The following is a 20,115-nucleotide window of genomic DNA, read 5'->3' as shown; positions in this document are numbered from 1 at the left end:
CTGTGACAGAGGTATGAATCATATGCCATTAAAAGGGTTGCTAATTGAGACTGATGTGAAGAACAGTGCTTAAGCAGGTACTTTGCTGACGTCAGTTTTAAGTAAGCGGGGAAAAAAAGACATTTAAATAAAGCATCTTTGCTGGAACCAGTGTCGAGAATAATTTCACAATCTTTACACACAACAAGCAGCAAAACCCTGTATGAAAGAGACTTATTTAAGGAACCAGATAAAATGATGACTTTGTCTGAGGTAGGACAAAGAAAACCAAGTGAAATTTCACTCTAATGGGCTACATGTCATGAAACAAACAGCAAAAATTGGCCACAAACAAGAAGCACAGCCACTGGGAATCAAAGCTCCCACACAGAAAATGGAAAAATAACACCTTGATTTACCGTGTGAGCAAGAGCTACACCCCTGTGAAAGACACCCCTCTGAAAACTGTTTTTTTGGAGTAACAGGGACAAATGTGTGCAATTTCAGAGACTCAGTCAGAAGACACAGGCAGAGGGAGAAGAGGAAGCTTTTCCCCTGTCACCCTGTTCCTTGAATTTTTTTCCTGCCTCTCACTGTGATTAATGCCAGCTAAAAGCCCCTCTGACCTTTGTGATAGATTTATGGACTTCACGGTACAATAACTTAGTGTTTCCTTGTGCATTCATTTTCCCTGCATTGATATTTGTCATTTACAGGGTTCAGAGTTTGGCCTTTTCCCTCCTACATGAATTGTTTGCTTCCTAAGATGATTGGTTCGCAGTCCCTCCGGCTTGTCACTGGGAGGTTTAAGTGGTCTGGTGTCGTCTCCTCAGGTCCAGTACAATTCACTGGAAAGGTTGTTCACAAGATGATGTGAGCCACTTATCTTTAATACAGCTCGGTTTATTCGTATTTTGTGGTGAAGATGCACACTGTATCAGCCCAAAGATCACGCACAGATGTGTTAATATAATATCCTGTTTTAAAGTGTGTGTGTAGAAAGGGTCACATTTCATGGTGGCCTTTTGCTTAAGTGTCTCTTGTCTCTTAGAGCAGTGGTTAACAATCAGGGGTCTGTGAAAGAGATGCCAGAAAAATAGGGAACAATTAATTTTCACTATTTATTTCACAAAAGAACTGAGCTTAATGTGAGGAAGAGTCATAAATGACTTTTTTTTGTGATATGCTTTATTTCCTCCATGGTTATTTCTGCAAATGTAGTTGACAACTATAGTATGCTGGTCATTTCTAACAACCAAAATGTTTTCAGATGGAGGACCCTGAAGCAAAATCTTATCAAATGGGGGTCCGTAACATTATGTGAATCAATTTAGGAGTCACTGACATTAAAAAAAAAAGGTTTAGAGCCACTGTCTGGAGCCACAAGGCAATTTCTGACCTGTGTAATGACTGAAATAATTCTGAGAACTTCTCCTTAAAAAAAAAAAGAAAAAAAAGAATAAGCTTTAACAAAGAGGTCCTTTGAGTGGGACTTATTAGCATGACCAGCATAAATTCTTAGACATTCAAGAAAGTATTAAAAATAAAAAAAAGATTTTTTTTTTTGACAGAGTTATTAGGAAAAAAAAGGTGAGCACACATAAGCAGGTGCTTGGCTAGTGGGCATCTGCAACAAGTGGAACGGCATTGGAAACACTGATTTGTAATGTGAAACTGCTTTATTCAGTGTTTTAATTTGGCTCCTGGTAAAAACCTCCAGAATGTCTGGATCTTACGTAATGGGAGAAAACGGTAAGCACACATTAGCAGGTACTGGGCCAATGACCTGTCGATGACAAGCCAAATACCTTCGGAGAAACACTGATTTGTAGCACTAGTTCTTCAAGTCTTTGAAGAGGAAACTCACCTTACTTGCATTACATCACCAGGTAAGTACCAATACTATATGAAGGCCCTAGATGGCAGTAAGTAGTAGTAGTAGTAGTACGTATTTATCATAAAAACTAAACTATCAATCAATGTGAGCTGAGAAACCAATATCCTTGGCATTTGTTTTGACTTGTGGCTGCTTATTTGGTCCATGGCCAGTGTAGCTCTGTCTAAAATTTCATTTGGAGACAGAAAAAAATGAGCAAATTTAGCTGTACTCTATTAAAAACAGTTCATTTTAGTAATCTCAAACAAGAGGCAGCCAAAACCACAGGCAGTGGGATACAGGTTTATGTTGCTTTAATAAAGTTTTTTTTTTAAAAATAAATGTTTGATCCCCTATGTATGCATATAAAAAGCAATGTGGTTATTTCACAATCTAGCCATATAAAAAATAATATTGTCTGACTTGACGTTTCTTTTTAATTATATTGGCAAACTTTTAGTCCAATCAAAACACATCCAAGGTCACTGTCAGTAAGAGGGGCGGGGTTTAGCTTACGCTTCTGTGTGACGCCAACTGCAATACAAACTTAATGCAACTGATACCTAAAGAGAGTGAATACCGGTATGACACAAATTTCGTTTAACGCAGGATAATACTAGTTGGTTGAAGATGTATTGGAAGCTACAGAAGGTAAATACATGTGTGTGTATTTTTAATAAAGTAACAAATGAATATGACTTGTAAAAACGGATGCTGAACGCGATTAGCGCGTTAGAATCATAGATAGAACGGTTAGCATGCTAACGTCATGACAACGCGTTAGCATCATAAATTAGCATGCTAACGACATTAGCAAAGCTCCAGTGATGGAAGAAGACTGCTCAGATATTTGAGTATAGTAATAATACCAATGCCACAGTATAGAAATACCCAGTGACAAGTAAAAGACCTGCTTTGAAAACCTTATTGTTACTCATTTGAAGTAGCTAAATAAGTATTAGCATTTAAATGGACTTAGCCTACCCATAATGCAGTGTGGCCTATTTATATGTTACTGGGTTATAATTAGTGATGCGTAAAAGTGTACATCACATTTATATTGCTGCTGGTAAAGGTGGAGCTTATTTTGATAACTTAATATACTGCTGTAATGTAATCTATAATGATATAGTGTGGTTTATTAGTTGATATATCCATATTTTGTATTAGTTGTACTAAACTAATGTTCTCAAAATAAATGTAGTGGAGTAAAACTAGCCTACAAGAGTACAAGTGCCAAAAGATTAGTAATGAAGTACAATACTTGAGTCAATGTAGCAGCAGTCTGTGTAACTGTCAAATTGTTAGTGTGTATTAAAAATGCCAGCTAGGTAGGGCTGTTAATCAAAATAAACATTATTGAAATCATAATATGGCCAATTGCAGGAGCTGCAATTTTTTGGTAAGGTAAAACGTGTCAGAATACACCAGTATAAATGAAGCATTGTAGCACTACAGACAAGCCCTGGCCCAAAAATCTATTCTAGACATAAGGGAACATAATTTGTTTGGTACGGACCCCAGCAAAAATCACATCGTCATTTTTATATTTTAATAGTGAAAATGAAATGCAACAGTTACCATTCCCACTAAAATTGTTACTCATATTGCAGTCACAATCTGTCAGAATAACTGCAATATGAATTTTTTCGCATATTGTGCAGCCCTACAGCAAAGCTAGAGCTAAAACTAACCGTATGAAAGAGCACATTTATGGTTAAAGTGCTAAAGTGACTAAGGAGATGGACATTTGTGTTCAGTATACAGAGAGGACCAGGAATCTTTCCTGAAACCCTGTGCGGAGCCTCCTGCCTGCTGCAGCTTCGCTCTGTTGCAGAGGTCAGCATGAAATCTTCACATCCAGCTTCTTCACATCCATCCCATTCCTCTTCCATTCTCCATCCTTCCCTTGAAGATGCTTCAGGTGTTATTCCATGGATTTGTGAGTACCAGTCAATATTACACATGTGCTTTATTTTGGACCTGCATTAGCATATGAAGTGGTCATTTGTTTTATGTCACAACCAAGGGGTTTTATGTGGGTCTGAAAAGTGAAGCCACTGCTGAAGTGCTTTAAACCTGCATTCTCTCTATTGGCCTGCAGGGGGCAACTGCACTGGTTGCACAACTGAGTCTGACTGTGTAAAAGTTTATGCAAAAATAACTCTACTTCCTTCTTGATTTATTACCTCAGTAAACATTTCCTATTCAGTTTATGGTCTCAATGGCTACTTTCAAGTCCTCTTCAATCCAGCATGATGTTTATTTGTAAATTATGGTCCCATTTGGAATAAAACAGATGATAAAGCAGGGTTTGCTTTGGGGCGTTGTTACCTTGTGGTTAAGATATTGCTACCACAGTGGTTTCCTCAGGTTCTTAGTCAGATTTCTCATCCAGATATTGTCTCTTCTGGCTCTCAAAAAGCCAAGACGGTGATACCTAAAATGCTCCTTCAAAACAGAAGTTCACAAAGTAATGGGAGACGTCATGGTAGCTGCGTCCACTTTTTTTTGTACAGTCTGTGGCCACGATGCTCCCAAGCCACAGCTCAGGACTGTATGGTTTTATTTAATTTCAACGAAAATTGGTTGGTGCGACATCTGTGCAGGCAGGCAATAAAATAGCTTGTAATATCACTTTGTTTCCAATGGACACACAGGCAAATTACCCTCTGAGGTTGTTAGCCATTGCTTTAGTCCCATCTGTGGTTTGATTACTCCCTACATTGCTCTCTGACTCTGTACAGTAGTTAATCTGTGTTGTGATTTGAATCACTGGGTGAAGCAGTATGCACTGTTTTCACTGTAGTGGAGAAGAAATGGAGATCAGATGGCAAGACTTCAAACTTCTCCAGTGATAGCAGTTGGGAGTAATTGTCTGGTCTGTTTGCCGTACAGGCAAAAAGCTGTTCTTATCATCAAAGACGGGGGCGAAATGCATATTAATGCACATTAAGAGGAGTGATCACACAATATGTGGTTTTGTTATTCAGAAATGTCCAATAGTTCATCAGAAGAGATCATTGCACTGTGAGTCATTTACTTCATAATGAAGATTTCTGTATTTTTTCCCTCTGTGGTGCAGACGTTGGTTTATATTAACGTTATAAATTTATGTTGGAATGACATTACCATAAGGAAATCATCGATGAGGGATTCTGTCCTGCTGTGCACCGTTAAATCATCATTAGAGGATGATGCTTTATGATGTTTTTCTCAGGATGCCTAAGAGCTCTATAAGTCCATCTTTTCATGACTCCATATTGTTAAAGAAACAAAACCCAAACATTTCCGAAGAAGAAACCTGGGTTGGGAACTAAATGCACAACATTGGGCCTCATGCAGGGAGCATCATACAAACACATTTTCTCTCTTTTGTTCGTATTCACGTCCTTATTTTGTTTGTTCCTATTGATTTCTGGGACTAAGCAGTTTTCTTATTTCTGCTCTTAGGTAGGAGACAGTTTTATAGGTGGTCAAGAGCATTCTTTCCAAGATAATAAAAGTTTTTCTGATGTGAGGAAACATTTTAAATTTGAGGAACATAGATAAATGCATGAATATTATATCATCAAATTTAGATTATTATATGTTGTAGATTATTTTGTGGGGTAAATAAATACTTGGTCCATTGATCCTAATTACTGTAAATTACTGTAAATAATACTGTAAAGTTACTGTGCATCCCTTTGCTCTCAAGCGGTGGAACTTAACTAAGACTTTTAATTAAGTACTGTACTTAAATACAGATTTGAGGTACTTTTATTTTACTTGAGTATTTTCACCTCATGCAACTTTCTTCTTCTGCTCCACTACACTTCAGAGGGAAATATATTTTTTACTCCACTACAATTATTTGATAACGTTAGTTATTAGTAGTTTTACAAATTAAGATTCTTACACACAACTCATATGAAAAGATACAAATACAGTCTAAATGATTATTTAGTTGATTAGAAAAGTAACATTTTGATAGTTATTTAAGTTGTTTTGAGGATTTGCTGGATTCCCTTTTAATTATTTATTTTGATTTATTAAATGGATTTTAACTTTTCTGCATGAGTACTTTACTTTCTTTTGTAACTCTTATGTATTTAAGAAATAAAGAACATGAGGTTGTCATGAGTTTTACAAGGTCAAATCACCGTACATTTTTCACTTACATCCTGGCGTTCACTGTCGCACTCTTCTCAACAGTGTTTATACACAATCCATGTCTTCCAGTATTTTGTACATTTTCCATCTCAAGTCTTAAAATAAAAATCTTTCCATACAGTTTATTTCGTTTATAATTCCCAGCCACTGGGCCAATGTTGGAGGATCAATTTGCAACCATTTGCGAGTTATGGCTTTCCAGCTACTTGTCAAAAGTACCTTAAATAAATATTAATCTTTGTGTGGGACAGTTTCAGGTATTTTTCCTTATCATAATGTGACAAATGAGTCGACTACATCCATCCCAATTATCCTATGAATCTCAGCTGCAATCTCTTGCCAATATGGTTGTATTTTTGGGCATGCCTAGAAAACATGATAATGATTGGCCTGCGAGGGTTGTCTCTAACAAAAGCCCCGGCTCTGTAGGCCTGTTCGCAGTGCTGTTAGTTTAGGGGTGATAAAGAATTGCACAAAATTTTTTCCAACCAAACTCCCTCAGGGACCTTGAGTTTGCAGTAGTTGCCTGTGTTTCACATATCTCCGTCCAGTCCTCCTCTGTTATTTGTATGTCCGATTCTTTCTCCCATTTTTATTTGATATGTATTGTAGAATGATTCTTTGAAATTTTAATACTGCCGTACAATCTTGAAACTAACTTTTTAGTATCTCTCATTATGTACGCATTTAAAAATATAGTAATAAGTTTGGGTTCATTTCTCTTTAAATTTTGAAATTTTTATTGAAGTAGTCCCTAACTTGCAGGTATCTGTAGAAGTCCTGCTATATCTCAATAGCTCTGCAATTGTCCTGCATGATTACTTTTCATACTTGAGTGCCAAAGTATTTTCCCATGGCACAACACCTGTCATTTAATAGTCTTTAGGGGGCATTACTTATGCTTACAGGTTACTTATGATCAAGCACAACTGGGTAAGCGCAGATTTGGATGGTTGAGAATGTTTAGTGCAGCTTAAGATTACTTCTCTTATTTTTCTCTTCACTGATAATTAAGAGAAACTATAAGAAACATGTAATAGAGTGTTGCTGCACGAGGCCCATTGTGTTCTAATATGAAGCATCCCACGCAACATGATCAGCTTAACCATCACATCTGACCTCTCCCTCCTTCAGCTGAATCTTTCTATGGCCATTAACAGTAGAGGAAGACTTGCTCAGCTTTCTGCACTCGTCAGCTGCGGTTAGTGTCATGAGTGTGTTAGGATCAGGGGCACCGCTTCCGGCGACAATGAGACATTGCTTGATTTACACCCATTATTTTCTTGTATTTTTCAGTGGGTTATGAAGGAAGAAAAGAACTCTTTCTGCATGGCATGTCGGACTCTGGCAGAGGCATGCGATCGACAAAACATTTCATTTCATGCAGTTATAGTAGAAACTGTAAAAACAAAACTTTATTTTTTTGAGAATAATATTACAATAGCAATACTTAAATAATTAGTCAATTAAATGATTAATTGAGAGAAAATGAATCAATGACAGTTTTGTTAGTCAGATGATAATTTATGCCATACAAACACTGGCTGATGACAGAGTTGTGAGATTCTCTTTTCTCGATTTATATTTCTGTCAGATGAAATTATTTCTTGTTGTCAGACAAAATGAATAATAAGTCTATTTTTGGCATGGTTTGGCATTTGTAATTCATTTTGGCATGTCAGGCTAAATGATAAATTGGCAAATAATAAATGAGCTACTCTCTCCCCGGCTAATGTTCAGTTCACCGTCTGCGTGGTTAGCAGTAACTAACACAGCAGCAGTGGCTAGCATCCCACAACGAGCTCTTAAGCGGTCCCAACAAACTCACACTGACACCAAAACGGCTCGACTCTGTCTTTAATAACTGTGAAGTAACATTAGCTGTGTGATGCTAACAGTTAGCCCTGTCATGATGGGCATGTGGCCGGGCAGACTCTCACTACTGGCCCGGCGTGGAGCTTACAGCAACAACAGCTACAACCCATACAGTCTGTGGTGTGGTGAAGTTGAGCACAGTGTATTTGACGGACTCAGCGGTTTTACTGATGGGGAGGGGTCAGCAACAAAACAGTTTCTAGCCACTTAGAAAAAAAAGTCCCACCTAAAAATCAACAGTAACAGTTTAAGTGTGCGCCCTATCTAGAATATTTTCACTGCTTTATCTTAATGTCAGACAGTTATTTCTGATGGGAAAATGAAGCTGTTACATAGTGCTCTTTAAAGCCAGATTCCATTGAGAAAAACAGTGATTAAACATTTTTGAACACAGGACCTGCTGGTCTACCACTTCCTCTAAGAGTTATTTTGTTTTTATCATTGTGTGACATTGGCGTGTAAAGGGGTCAATTTGGATGCACCAAAGTCACATAATTGCACAAATAAAAATGATTGTTTGAGGCAATGGTAGACCAGCTCCTTTGTTCAGCCACCTGAAATCACTGTTTTTCTCAATGGAGTCTGGTGGATTTATCAAGAGCATAGATGGGGAACTGAAGCTGTTAACGGCTTCCCCATCGGAATGGGCTGTCTGATGGAAAGGTATAGTGGTGAAAATACTTCCAATATAGCGTACACTTAAAGTGATAGTGATAATTTGTGGAGTGGGAGTTTTTTAGCTGGCTAAAATGAGGGTTTTTTTGGACCCTCATCCATAGCGGTACATTGCTTAGCCTCTGTCTCGGAATCCACCATACTTCTCCAAATTGGAGGTGTGCAAACCTACATCTACTTCATGCAATATACTGTCTACGAATAAGTACCCTGTACGGCCCAATTAAAAAGAATCTGAACTATCCCTTTAAGTTTTTTTTTTAAACAATACACACACATTTTACCTCATGATGTTTTCTATTGAGGTCAAGGAGTGCGTTTAGGAAAAGACATAGGACATGAGAAAATGTTGATTTTCGAAAGTAATGATTGGCGGTGTCACCGATCAACACATTCTGCCAGATAGGTACTGCGCATGTGTATATTCAGCAGAGATGAGAGGGAAGCGAGATGGCTCAGTCTTTAGCTACTTCCATAAACTATATGTGGTTAAAATACTTTTTTATACAGGTATATAAGATTGATGTATGCTGGAGCATTCAGAGGTTGCTTTTGGGCTGGATGTGGCCCGCCGATTGAAGAGGCGTGCTGTATATTAATGATAATATAAAACATTTCATCTAATAAATCCTTTGTACATTTGTTGTAATGAAATTTGGCGAATAATGGGTGAAATGGATGGTGGCCACCAAGCTATCTATAGCCCCGGCTGTCTGTGCATGCGAGCAGGAGGAGACAGTGAGATGGGCCAAAGCGTTCAAGGCTCAGTGAAGACATATTTCCCCTTACAGAGCTTTGTCAGTTGTCCCATAACTTAACAGGTGCAGACAGCTTCCTTTTTGTCTCCAATGATTGTCCCGGCACCTCAGACAAACCCTTCTCGAAATTTGGGCTCCTTCATGAAGCTCTCCATCTCGGTGAGTAAATGCGGCCAGGTCTCTGGCAGACACCGTGAAATGGGCATGGCTCTGGATCACAGAGCAGGCCAGTCAGCCCATACTACCCATAGCTGGTCCATTTACCATGGCCCATTAGTGTGATCATGCTTTGCTGGCTCCACATCCCTGCCATTCATTCATCCTGCTGTGCTGAGGGTGTTTGACCACACTAATGTTCAAGGTACTCTGCTCAGCTCACTAGGTAGCTCCAGCGCTAATAGCTTCGAGCTCTGCAGGCAGGTAATGACTACAGACCGGGCTAGACAAGCAGGATTGATAGTTTTGATTAGATGGGGTATCTTAGGGAATGTGATGCTTAGGCTTATTGATTTGTTTTGTGTGTGATATCAATCACGACACCAACCACATATTGCAATTAGGAATGTTGGGCTGATGAAGATCTTATGAACTACCAGGCTATTGTCTTTTAATTGACAAAACAGATGAAACTATATCATATACAATAAAAAATGAAGATGATGAATGATGGTAATGAGGCGTTAGTCATTATGATGATATCAATAAAGGAGCCTCTACGTGTCCAATATACATCAGTATAAAGTGCAAGGTGAAGTTGTGTGTTTGTGTAATGTAGTGTATGACTGGTTGTTTAGGTTTCTGCACATAAACTCTATGTGTTGTGCAAGTTTGTCGCACTGTAAAGGCCACTATTCCTGTCATCCTGGTGATTTATTACCCAGCTAGGAGCTAGGATAGGCTGTGCCCATCTCCCCAGGCCACAGGAGTCACATCACATCGACAAACAGCACAATATTGCCCTGCTTGGCTTCACTGATGCCAGCTGACACATGAATCTGTCCGTTGACACCACGGCGTTATGTTGGGAACCTTGCAGGTCAAGTATCAGAGCAAAGGGTTAATGTGAAAATAGATTAAAACCTATGAGAGTAAAGTGGGATTGGGTTTCACACCTCTTTCAAAGTATGGAGCAGTGCCATAAATGAGGTGCAGATGAGCCGTCCACCATTAGCTACACCGTTGGTCCACATAACTCAAATCTCAGCAACACTTAGGCTTGGATCAGCATCTAAAGGAAATGCAGCAAATGTCTGGAACAGTTGGAGACTGAAGTGATGACTCAGCTTTTCTGGCCTCCTCTGCTGTACAGCCTATTCTGTTTCCTCTCCAAGTCACCCCATGTCTGTAAATGCCTTTGTCTAGAATACACAAAACAGAGGACTAATTAGGCCAGAGGTCTCTGTGCTATTCAGCGTTGCATGAAGTGGACATGGTGTGAACTCTGTTACATCTCTTGACCCATTCTCTGGCCATCCGCAACAATACTGATATCAGATCAGAGTTAAATAGACAACCGAGGTGGAAAGCTGCATAGATTAGTTTTAAGGATTGTTTTTGAGCTGTTAGTAAAGCTGTGTAATAAATAGGGGTGTAATGATCCTTCAGTTTGGATTTATATATCGGTTTAATGATCGATAATCCAGTATCATCGATGCAAAGTGAAAAGATTGAAGCATCATCATCATCTTCAGGAATTGCCTTTATTTTTGAAATTCCCATGGCACGTCTATTGTCTCGTCTTCAAGCTGATAGTCAAGGTAATATTGGTGCCAAATAGATGTCTGTGTAAAAAGTGTAAGCTGGCAGGATTGGACAAGTATGAGGTTTTGATGACTTATTATGTGTGCAATCTCTGCCAGGAGATTTAAAAGGCAACTAGAAGCAGTTAGCAGCTAACTCAGAGAAGAAGAACTGGTGACTCTAAATTGTCCGTAGCGGTTAATGTGAGTGTGAATGGTTGTCTGTTCCTATGTGTCAGCCCTGCGATATTCTGGTGACCTGTCCAGGGTGTACCCCGCCTAAATAATACATGTTATTTGTTTAGCTTTGAGTAGAGGACAATGTCGCTAGCTGCTAGGCTAATTCATGCAGAGTAATAGCGCTTAAGCTAATAATGGGTGACTAGCAAAAAATAATGCTACTGTTGTTAATCCCTGTTTTACGCATGTTAGTCAATTTATCTTAAACATTACAGCACTTAACTGGTTCAGTTATTTACATTATGTATGTGTTGCTTTTTCGTTTATGCAGAAAACAAAGGGGTAGCAGCTTGTTCTGTAACTGATTATGTTAAATTGCCATTAGAGCTGCAACAATTAGTCAAATAAAACAATTAGTCCAATTGACAGAAAAACAGTTGGCAAATATTTTGATAATCGAATAGTAAATGTAGTAATTTTTTTAGAAAAAAAAAAAAGCCAAACATTTTATGATTTCATGCTTCATAAATGTGAGAATTTTATGCTTTTCTCTTTCATTTATAATAATAAACTGAAATAGCTTTGGCATTTTGGTCTGTTTTTCTGATAAAACACAATTTGAAGACATCATCTTGGGCTCTGAGAGACTTTTCATTGACAAAATGCTTAATGAATAACGGTGAGAAAATAATGGGCTGATTAATCAATAATGAAAATAATCGTTAGTTGCAGCCCTAATGGCCATGTGATAGCTTCTCATATCGATCACAGGCACCTGGATTGAATTGAATCAAATCAAATCATATTGTGGCAGACTTTGTGATATAAGCAAATATTGTATTGTTGTCACAAGAATCAATATAACATTGTTTCGTTATTAAACTAGTGATTTACACCCCTAATGATAAACCAGAAATATATTGAAACTTACATTTACTGACCACCTAGTTTGTCATGTTGTCATGTTCAGTTAGAGATTTTGCCTTTGAGGGCTCAACACAATTGCTCCTAAAATAAAGTGTCAGACAAGGTAACCCATACACTTACCAGTGGGCCATGATTTTGCTAAACTTCAGTTTTCTCTTTTAATTTTAATGTTAAATTGATGCTTGAATATTAAAGCCAATGACTTGGTGCTTCCTCATTCTGGTACATTTATTTCTCTGAGCACAACTTTCCTGAAATAGCAATAGTGATATTCATGTAATGCTAGCAGCATGGCTCTAGGGATGGCGATGTTGGTCCACCACTTTTTTTCAGATGACAAAACTGCCATGGAAGTTTGTACATTTATGTTCATCAGAGGATGCATCTTACTGGCCTTGTTGATCCCTTGACTTTTATTCCAGCACCAGCAGTATTTTGGTATTTTTAGCTTTGATATGTAGATGAAAGAACAGGGATATTTTCATGAAACAAAAAACTTTATCCTCCTACAGCTCCTACATTATAGAGCTGTAACAAATGTATTACAGAGAAAGATGCTGGTATTTTTAAGCACTTGCCCCACAGGCCACTGAGCCCTTAATTTGGTGGCCCAAATGTAAAGTTATGTAGAAACAAAAGCCTCCAAGAAAGGCAATTTAACACAACTTAACACAGCCTTCCTTAACTGTGATGCTTAATCAATAAGTTATATTAACAGAATAAAAAAACACAGTAAACTGCAGTTCACTGTTTGGTGCTTCATGATCCTCTGAACAGAAATTCTCAGTCCTGCTGTGTTTTGCTCGGTTAGCTGTTAGCTTCATTAGCTCATTCAGCTAAATTCCCCACAGAACTCTGTTTCCCATCGGCTGCTAACAGCTAACTAGTTCTGCTCCCTCTGATAACAGCATGAGGATGCACTCCGTTGTAGTTGATCGATTCAGTTTGTTATTTGGTAAGACATAATCATACATAGAAAAACAAAATCTCTTTTGTCCCAGAGGCCTCCCAGAGAAGATCTCTGTTAATCCTAAACACACTTCCAATCGTCACTGGGACCGCGGGATGCCATTAGCCTCAAGCCATTGCTAGCCAGCATCAAGTCCTGTTTGTTTTCATAGAATGTTTAAGTAAAAGGAGCAAATGAATGGAAATGTTTGTGGAACTATAATGCAAGTATTTCTTTATTTTTTTTATTCAACCTTTAGACAGTTAATCTAATTGAGACATGCAGTGTCATATGTACATGTATGTTAATTGTATTGGATCATGAATCATGCGGAGACATCTGAACCTTGTTTGTTTTGGGGCCCCAGACATCAGCTGGCTTAAAAGAAGGCAGACATCTATCTCCTTGAGCTGTGATTTCAACCATATGTCCTATAATAAGGCTAACGAGAGGCTGTTAAGGGCCACTAGGTTGGCCCCCTCGGCGGAGGCTCGTTAATGTCAGTGTCACGTTGTCGATCTCTGTGCCTTGAGATCAAGGGCGTGCAGGAGTAGGGCACAGAGGGGAGGTGGGTAGGAGGGGATCTCTCATCATCACATTGGTCTTGCATCCCCTTCCCCTAAACCAGAACATTTCCCAAGCACCCTAATTGCCCTGTGAATTATTCACCTTAATAGAGGGACAACACTGGGTCGTCCTGTCTTACGCGTCTGGAGGTCTTAGGCAAGTCCTTTAGGACCGCGAGCAGACGTCTACATATTTTATCTTCTGCAGAGACTTTTTGTCTCTCATCACACAAATTACACTCTCTCTGGTTTCTTGGACGGCACACACTCAAGCTAAGTCCAGTGCACATTCATTTAATGAGTGTGTAGATATAATTAGTGCTTACATTTAGAGGCCTGGCCACTGTTCTTTGTGCAAATCTGTTTTCCTCATGGCTTATGTCCAAAACAACAGAAGGAGAACATGAGACCATGTTTATATTCTTCCTCCTTTTTCCACTTCACTTGCCACTCTTAGCACTGCCCTCCAGCAGAGGAAGAAAATATGATTTGTTGACTCAGCACTTTTCAACACTAAAATCTCAGATAACATTCTCTATATTAAATAATTCAGCATGCTTGAAATTAATAATGAATATTCTACTGTCTCAGTAAATGACAATGTAAATGTCACACTCTGAATGACTCATTTGATCAGAATTTGATGCAGCACTCTGTGCATTAAGACATCAGGAGAGTTACTGTGTAGGAGTGGAGATAATGGGATTGTTATTGAACAGTACTCTTGAGGAACCTTTACTCTTTTTTCCAGGGTACACCGGGTAAATTCTTTTCTGTAACCTTTAAGAAAGGTTCCGGAGGATACCGAAGGATGTGTTTCACCTCTTGACACTCCTTTTGCCTCTTTAGCTTAGATCCTGGTACCCACAGTGTTCAGTAAAGCCAGTGTCTAGTTCTCCTAGCTGGAAGCAGGCCAGTTAGGAATGTCATTTTATAAATGGGCCGCCTCTGTGATAAATGTTCTCCTGTCTCAGGATCAGGACCCTGACACTGTAATGCAATGGGATAAGGCTATACATAGAGAAAACCAAACTACAGTAGCAGAAACTTTTCTACCTCCACATTTCCCTGCAGAGTTCACCCTAATGTAATTGCAGCATGTAACAATTTCATTTGGGGCTCTGTTTCTGTGAATTTGGATGCAACACATGCAAGTTCAAGGTGCAGGCACATGTAGGAGTGCAAGCCTAGTATCTAAGGATTTATGTTCATATTGGGCAGTTCTGCACCCTGGCCAGCGGGGGCTGCAACTTTTCCTGAAAGCCTCTTGGCTAAAAAAAGCAAGCCTTACTGTCTGTTCAAGGCCACAGTTTGGCCTTTGTCGTGGCTCAGAAACTGACATTCATAGAAAAGTTCAGTCTAATTTTGAACCAAAACATCTGCAGGAAAATTCCAATATCTGATATGTTATCATCCACCAAAGTTAGGCAAGATAAGAGATGAATAAATCCTAAATTTTTGTTATCTTCGACACTATCTTGACTGTAGGGGAGCCAGGAAGGACAGTTCATCTGGGCGCATCTCTTTGCTGTCTGGCTGTGACCCAGTTTTGTGCTGACCTCCTCATGGCGTCATACCACACTGAGAGTGTTTCAGAAGCAGAGCGTTCTGTCTGCCTGATTTTGTAAACTAGCAGATTTTGTTGATTTGGTCATTTTCCCTTGATATTTGTGCTTCTACCACAAGTAAGTATGCAGGATGTGTAGTTAAATGGTTTCTGTTTTTGTTGGTTTTCATTGTGTTTACTGTTATTTTCTACTTTGTTGTGCTGAAGCTTAGAGACAAAGTCAGTACTGTTTAAAGTCCAGTTATGAACGACATGGATCAATGATTTCTGTCTGTGTCTTAGTTATTAAAACTACATTCATTCTCTTAAATACATATCTATATTTGACATACAGTGCCTTTTAGCAGGAGAAGTTGTTGTGCTCTGTATCCTGTGCTGCCAAAAATTGAAGAGAGTATTTTTATTTGCTTCTGGGATGTGCTGTGGAGCAGTGATCAGCCAGGGCAAAATATTAAAAACACTTCTTTAGTATAATGCAGTTCACTTTAACAACACCACAAACTTAAAGGAGCAATAAGCAAAATCGTTTCACCGCTAGGTTCGCTGTTGGGCACTGCCTGTAGAGCAAAACAAAGTGTGTCATGAGCCACTCCTCCCTCTACCTCTGATCTCCAACACCCCCCCACAGGGGCGAGGAAATAAAACCTAAACAGCCAACTTAGTTAGGCTTAGTTTAGAAGTTAGCGATGTCTTTCACTCACTCTCGGTCTCTGCTGTGTTTAGCTATTTCCCTGCTTTCCTGTTAGCGTTAGCACTACTCGGCTGCCACGCTAATGCTCCAACTCCAACTGAGCCGGGAGCCAGGCTCACGGAGAAGAGTTGGAACGTTAGCATGGCAGCCGACTAGTGCTAATGTCCCTACGCTTCTCCGCCAGGCTCAGTGAGTCGGAGCTGAGAAGCGTGGGGACGTTAGCGTTAGCACTAGTCGGCTGCCATGCTAATGTTCCGGGAGTCTGCTTCTCGGCTCCGGCGAGCTCGAGCGTAGGAACGTTAGCTTTAGCACTAGTTGGCTGCCATGCAAACGTTCCGGGAGCCTGCTTAAGCGTGGGGATGTTAGCGTTAGCACTAGTCGGCTGCCATGCTAACGTTCCAACTCTTCGTGAGACGGCTCACAGGCTCACGGAGAAGAGAGGAATGTTAGCTTTAGCTCCCAGAGTTAGCACTAGAGCTACTACGGCTACTGGAGTAGCTTGCAGCTATGGAGCGCTTCTACCAGCTCTTCTAGTCACTGAGCCTTGCCTCCATTTCAGCAAATATATTGTATTCACATGAACGTATATGAACGCGCAGCCGGACCGGCTTGTAAACAGTGGGCTGGAGATCAACACAGAGAGAGGGTGTGTGAGGTCATGCTATACTCCAGATGAAATTACACCTCTAGTTCTTCACATAGCAATTTTTTAATTCCTTCAATCTAGAAATAATGAATTTCGCTTATTGCTCCTTTAAGCCGGGTATACAATGTGTGATTCTGGGCTATCCCAGACAGAAGATGACCAAAGTCTTACCACAGACTTGGAATCAAAGACAACCTGGGAAAAAATACTGACAGTGTCAGAAATTTGGGATGACCATCCTATGGTGTGACTGCGGTTAGGACCTACATCTACTGACCATCCAATAGAAATGCAGCATGAAATGACACTGGCGCTAAACCCAAATGAACAGACGGATAGCAGCTCGCTGTGGAGGCAAAACACGCTAAAAGAAATGTGTTGGATTCCAACAAAGTGGGATACCTTGTGGAGTTGTGGCAGCAGAGGCCTTGCCTGTATGATGTGTCCTCCAGCTCTTACCGTGATTGTTTAAAGAAGGGCGAAGAATGGAAGGAAATTGCGGGGGAGTTTAAAGCTGCCAAATGAGCAACCTAGCAGCTAGCAAACACACAAAGAGACACCCCGCAATATATAGTGACCACAAAACTTTAGGTGATGTGTTTCACAGTTGGAGAAGTAATAACCAGCGCAGCATCCTTGCGCACTCAGTGTGGAAAGCTATTATTATGAATAGATCCATGTCGCACAGTGTAGCTGCACTAAACTTGTAAGATTGCTGAAATCTCACAGTCTGTAGGAGGCTTTACATGACCACAAACCTCAATTAGCGCTCCCAACAAACTGACCATTATAACCTTCATAAAAGTAGGACTTACAGGGCTTTTGTATTGGACTGCCTTTGTTTTAGCCACATGTGCCTTATAAAATGACAACTGAGGGTTAGTAATCTAAAGTAATTTTGCCTTGACGTGTTGAAACAGGCCTCAGTGACCAGTTATGGATGTCCTTTAGCAAGGCTGTTCCCAGAACACTGGTTGATCATCATTAAAGGCGTCCCTGCTGCCAGGTCTTCTCTTTGAGCTGTAGGAGAACAGAGTAGCCTGCAGACAGTAATGTTAAAACTACAGCAACATCAAATCTGTGTTCTCGATTGGAATTGGAAAAGCTTCATATAAACACAGTCAGTATGTTTAACATTTTAACAACTCTGAAATGTGCCTTTTTGGTATCAGCCTTGCACAGCACAACTTGGTCTACATATACTAGATGAAGAAAACTGTGTTGTGCAGTGCTGCTAACTCTGCTGCTCCTCCTTAACTGACCCAAGTAGCTACCACAACTTGTAACTTCAGTTCATACTGCTGTACTAACTTCACAATATTAGTCTAATTAAATGGGATTAATTAATAATTGGAGGGCACAATACAGTAATTTGTGAGCTCAAATTATTCATTGGAGAGAACGAGTTAAATAATTTGAGGGATATGAATTATTCATTTAAGGGAACAAATTACTCATTAATGCCCAGAAATGCTGGCTTGCATTTTAGATATTTGCTATATTTTGTCTAAGGGTGGACTCACAGCTCCTGATTTATCCACACCGACATCTTTAGTGTTCATTGCTATTATAACATGTCATTTTTTGTTAACTGCTTTTTCTTTCTTCTTATTGAGATTTCCTTTGTTGTTGTTTTTTAAGCTATATTTACAGATAGTACATTGTGTCTGATGTCTTTACTGTTGTCACCTTAATGTTGTTTGATAAACAAAATAAAGTATTTGTCGCACATATCTTCTTTCTTTTCAGCTCTGTCTGAATTGTTGCAGTTGCTGAAATCTAAGTACCAAAGCTGTGAAAAGACAGATGTGGATTTGCGCTTGGCTTAGTATACATCCTACACTCCAACAAAGCAGTGTGTGTGTTTGTGCATACACTATGTGTGTCTGTTGTGTTTTTCTACCTTCCTCTGCTTTGTTGTACTTCACACGTTGGCCTCATCTGGGCCATTGTTTCATCAGGGGGTTTGAGTAACTTTGTTATTTTGAGCTGACTCTGCGTACTGTAGGTCAGCTGCCTCTGCTGAGCCCCGTTGTGGAGCCCTCAGCTCCCCAGTGTCCCCCGCAGCCAAACAGCCACACTAGCCGCCAGGCCCATATAACTCCCGCTGCTGACAACTCACAGAGACATCTTTGTAATTTAAGACGTAATTCCCTTTTCCTGGGAGCTGTATAAAATCTATATTGCAACCATAAACAATCCGGGCTTTCCTGTGAGCCTCCCCATCCTCCTTTTTATGTATGCAGAGAGATATTATTGGAGATGTGCAGCGGCAAGCAGTTCTCTTTCCTGAAAAGGCCAAGCAGCAGTAAAGTGGAATGAGGCCATGTCCCTGGTCATCCTGATGGAGCTGGATTTTACCCCTTTTTTTAGACTGTCCTCCCTTTTTGACTGTGACGGGAATCTAGTTCATTTTTTACACCGAACAGACTGAAGGAGATGTATAGAGATACACACACACTTTATTATAGTGACACAGGAGATGTATTTCAGTGGTGTCAGGATCTGCAGGATAGACGTTTTTTTAGACTAAGGCTCTTAGTTTTCACCACTGAGAATGCTCGAGTTCACACAAGGTGCGTGTCCATCACCCTGTATTTATGTACATTTTAGTATGTGCATAAAAAAGCCTGAGTGGAGACATCAAAAATTATAAAAATCTTGGGCGATGTGGAAAAGTTGCTGTGCCAATAAAAGTTAAATGGGTCTACGTGTGATTGAAACAGATTCAGCAAATACATTATGGCGTACAGTCGGGTGGAACACTAGATGTAACTAGAATTAATTTATTGCACTGCAACCACTTTTCTTAATATCTGATGTGATTTGAAGTGTTTGTAGTATGGTTTGTTGTGTTTGTTTGGTTAAATGTTGTATTTTTCTTGGGCTGTACTTGACACGGAATAATGTCAGTCAAATTGGATTCAGTTCAATTCAGTAGAACTTTATTTATCTAGAAGGAAACTCTGCCAGAGAATGCTTCAAATTACAGTAACACTAAGTACAGTAACCACAATTTAACCTTCAACAACCAGTTGGTTTCCTGGGTCAGGGTCACTCACCGGGCCCAGTTTTAGAAACAGAGTATTAAATATCTGGCAAAATATACAAGATAAGAAGTGTTTTCAAGGCGCAAAAGCAAAAACCAGTGCCTAATAGAGTAACAATAGGAGTAAGATAAGAACAGGAGTTACTAAAAATGAACTTAAGTATTGAATATGATATAATATTTAGCTGTTAATACGAATACCCAACTATTTGATCCTTTTTTTCCATATAGAGCTTAAGAGTTTGAACAGGGTTCAGTAGGACGTTCAGTGTGATCATGTAATATAGTGAACAAGCCAAGTTAAGCCTTCAAGCTAATGGCTGCTAACTGCTCTCCAGGTGTATTGGAAATGCCCAACAACATTGTTTTCACATATTTTTATATTTTCAACATATAAAAGCCAGAGACTGTATCCTATTGAATCACTGTGAGCTGTAAATTCACCTTTTCTAAGCAGAAGGCAGGAGATAATGCTATCTCAGG

The 20,115-nt window shown here is 39.5% G+C and overlaps 1 long non-coding RNA gene across 1 annotated transcript in view; it reads left to right on the top strand.

The window, feature by feature from the left end:
- The first annotated feature begins 2,400 nt into the window (after window positions 1-2,400).
- LOC117257645 (uncharacterized) overlaps window positions 2,401-20,115 on the top strand; it is a 51,328-nt gene continuing 33,613 nt past the window's right edge. The window contains exons 1-2 of the long non-coding RNA XR_004501719.2: window positions 2,401-2,506; window positions 3,616-3,797. This is a non-coding gene — a long non-coding RNA (uncharacterized LOC117257645). The remainder of the gene's footprint in view (window positions 2,507-3,615; window positions 3,798-20,115) is intronic.

The sequence above is a fragment of the Epinephelus lanceolatus genome, chromosome 8, assembly GCF_041903045.1.
Source record: "Epinephelus lanceolatus isolate andai-2023 chromosome 8, ASM4190304v1, whole genome shotgun sequence".
In the NCBI taxonomy this organism is placed as follows: Eukaryota; Metazoa; Chordata; class Actinopteri; order Perciformes; family Serranidae; genus Epinephelus; species Epinephelus lanceolatus.
The sequence above is the reverse complement of the archived record's forward strand: the minus strand, read 5'-3'. Positions and strand labels throughout refer to the sequence as shown.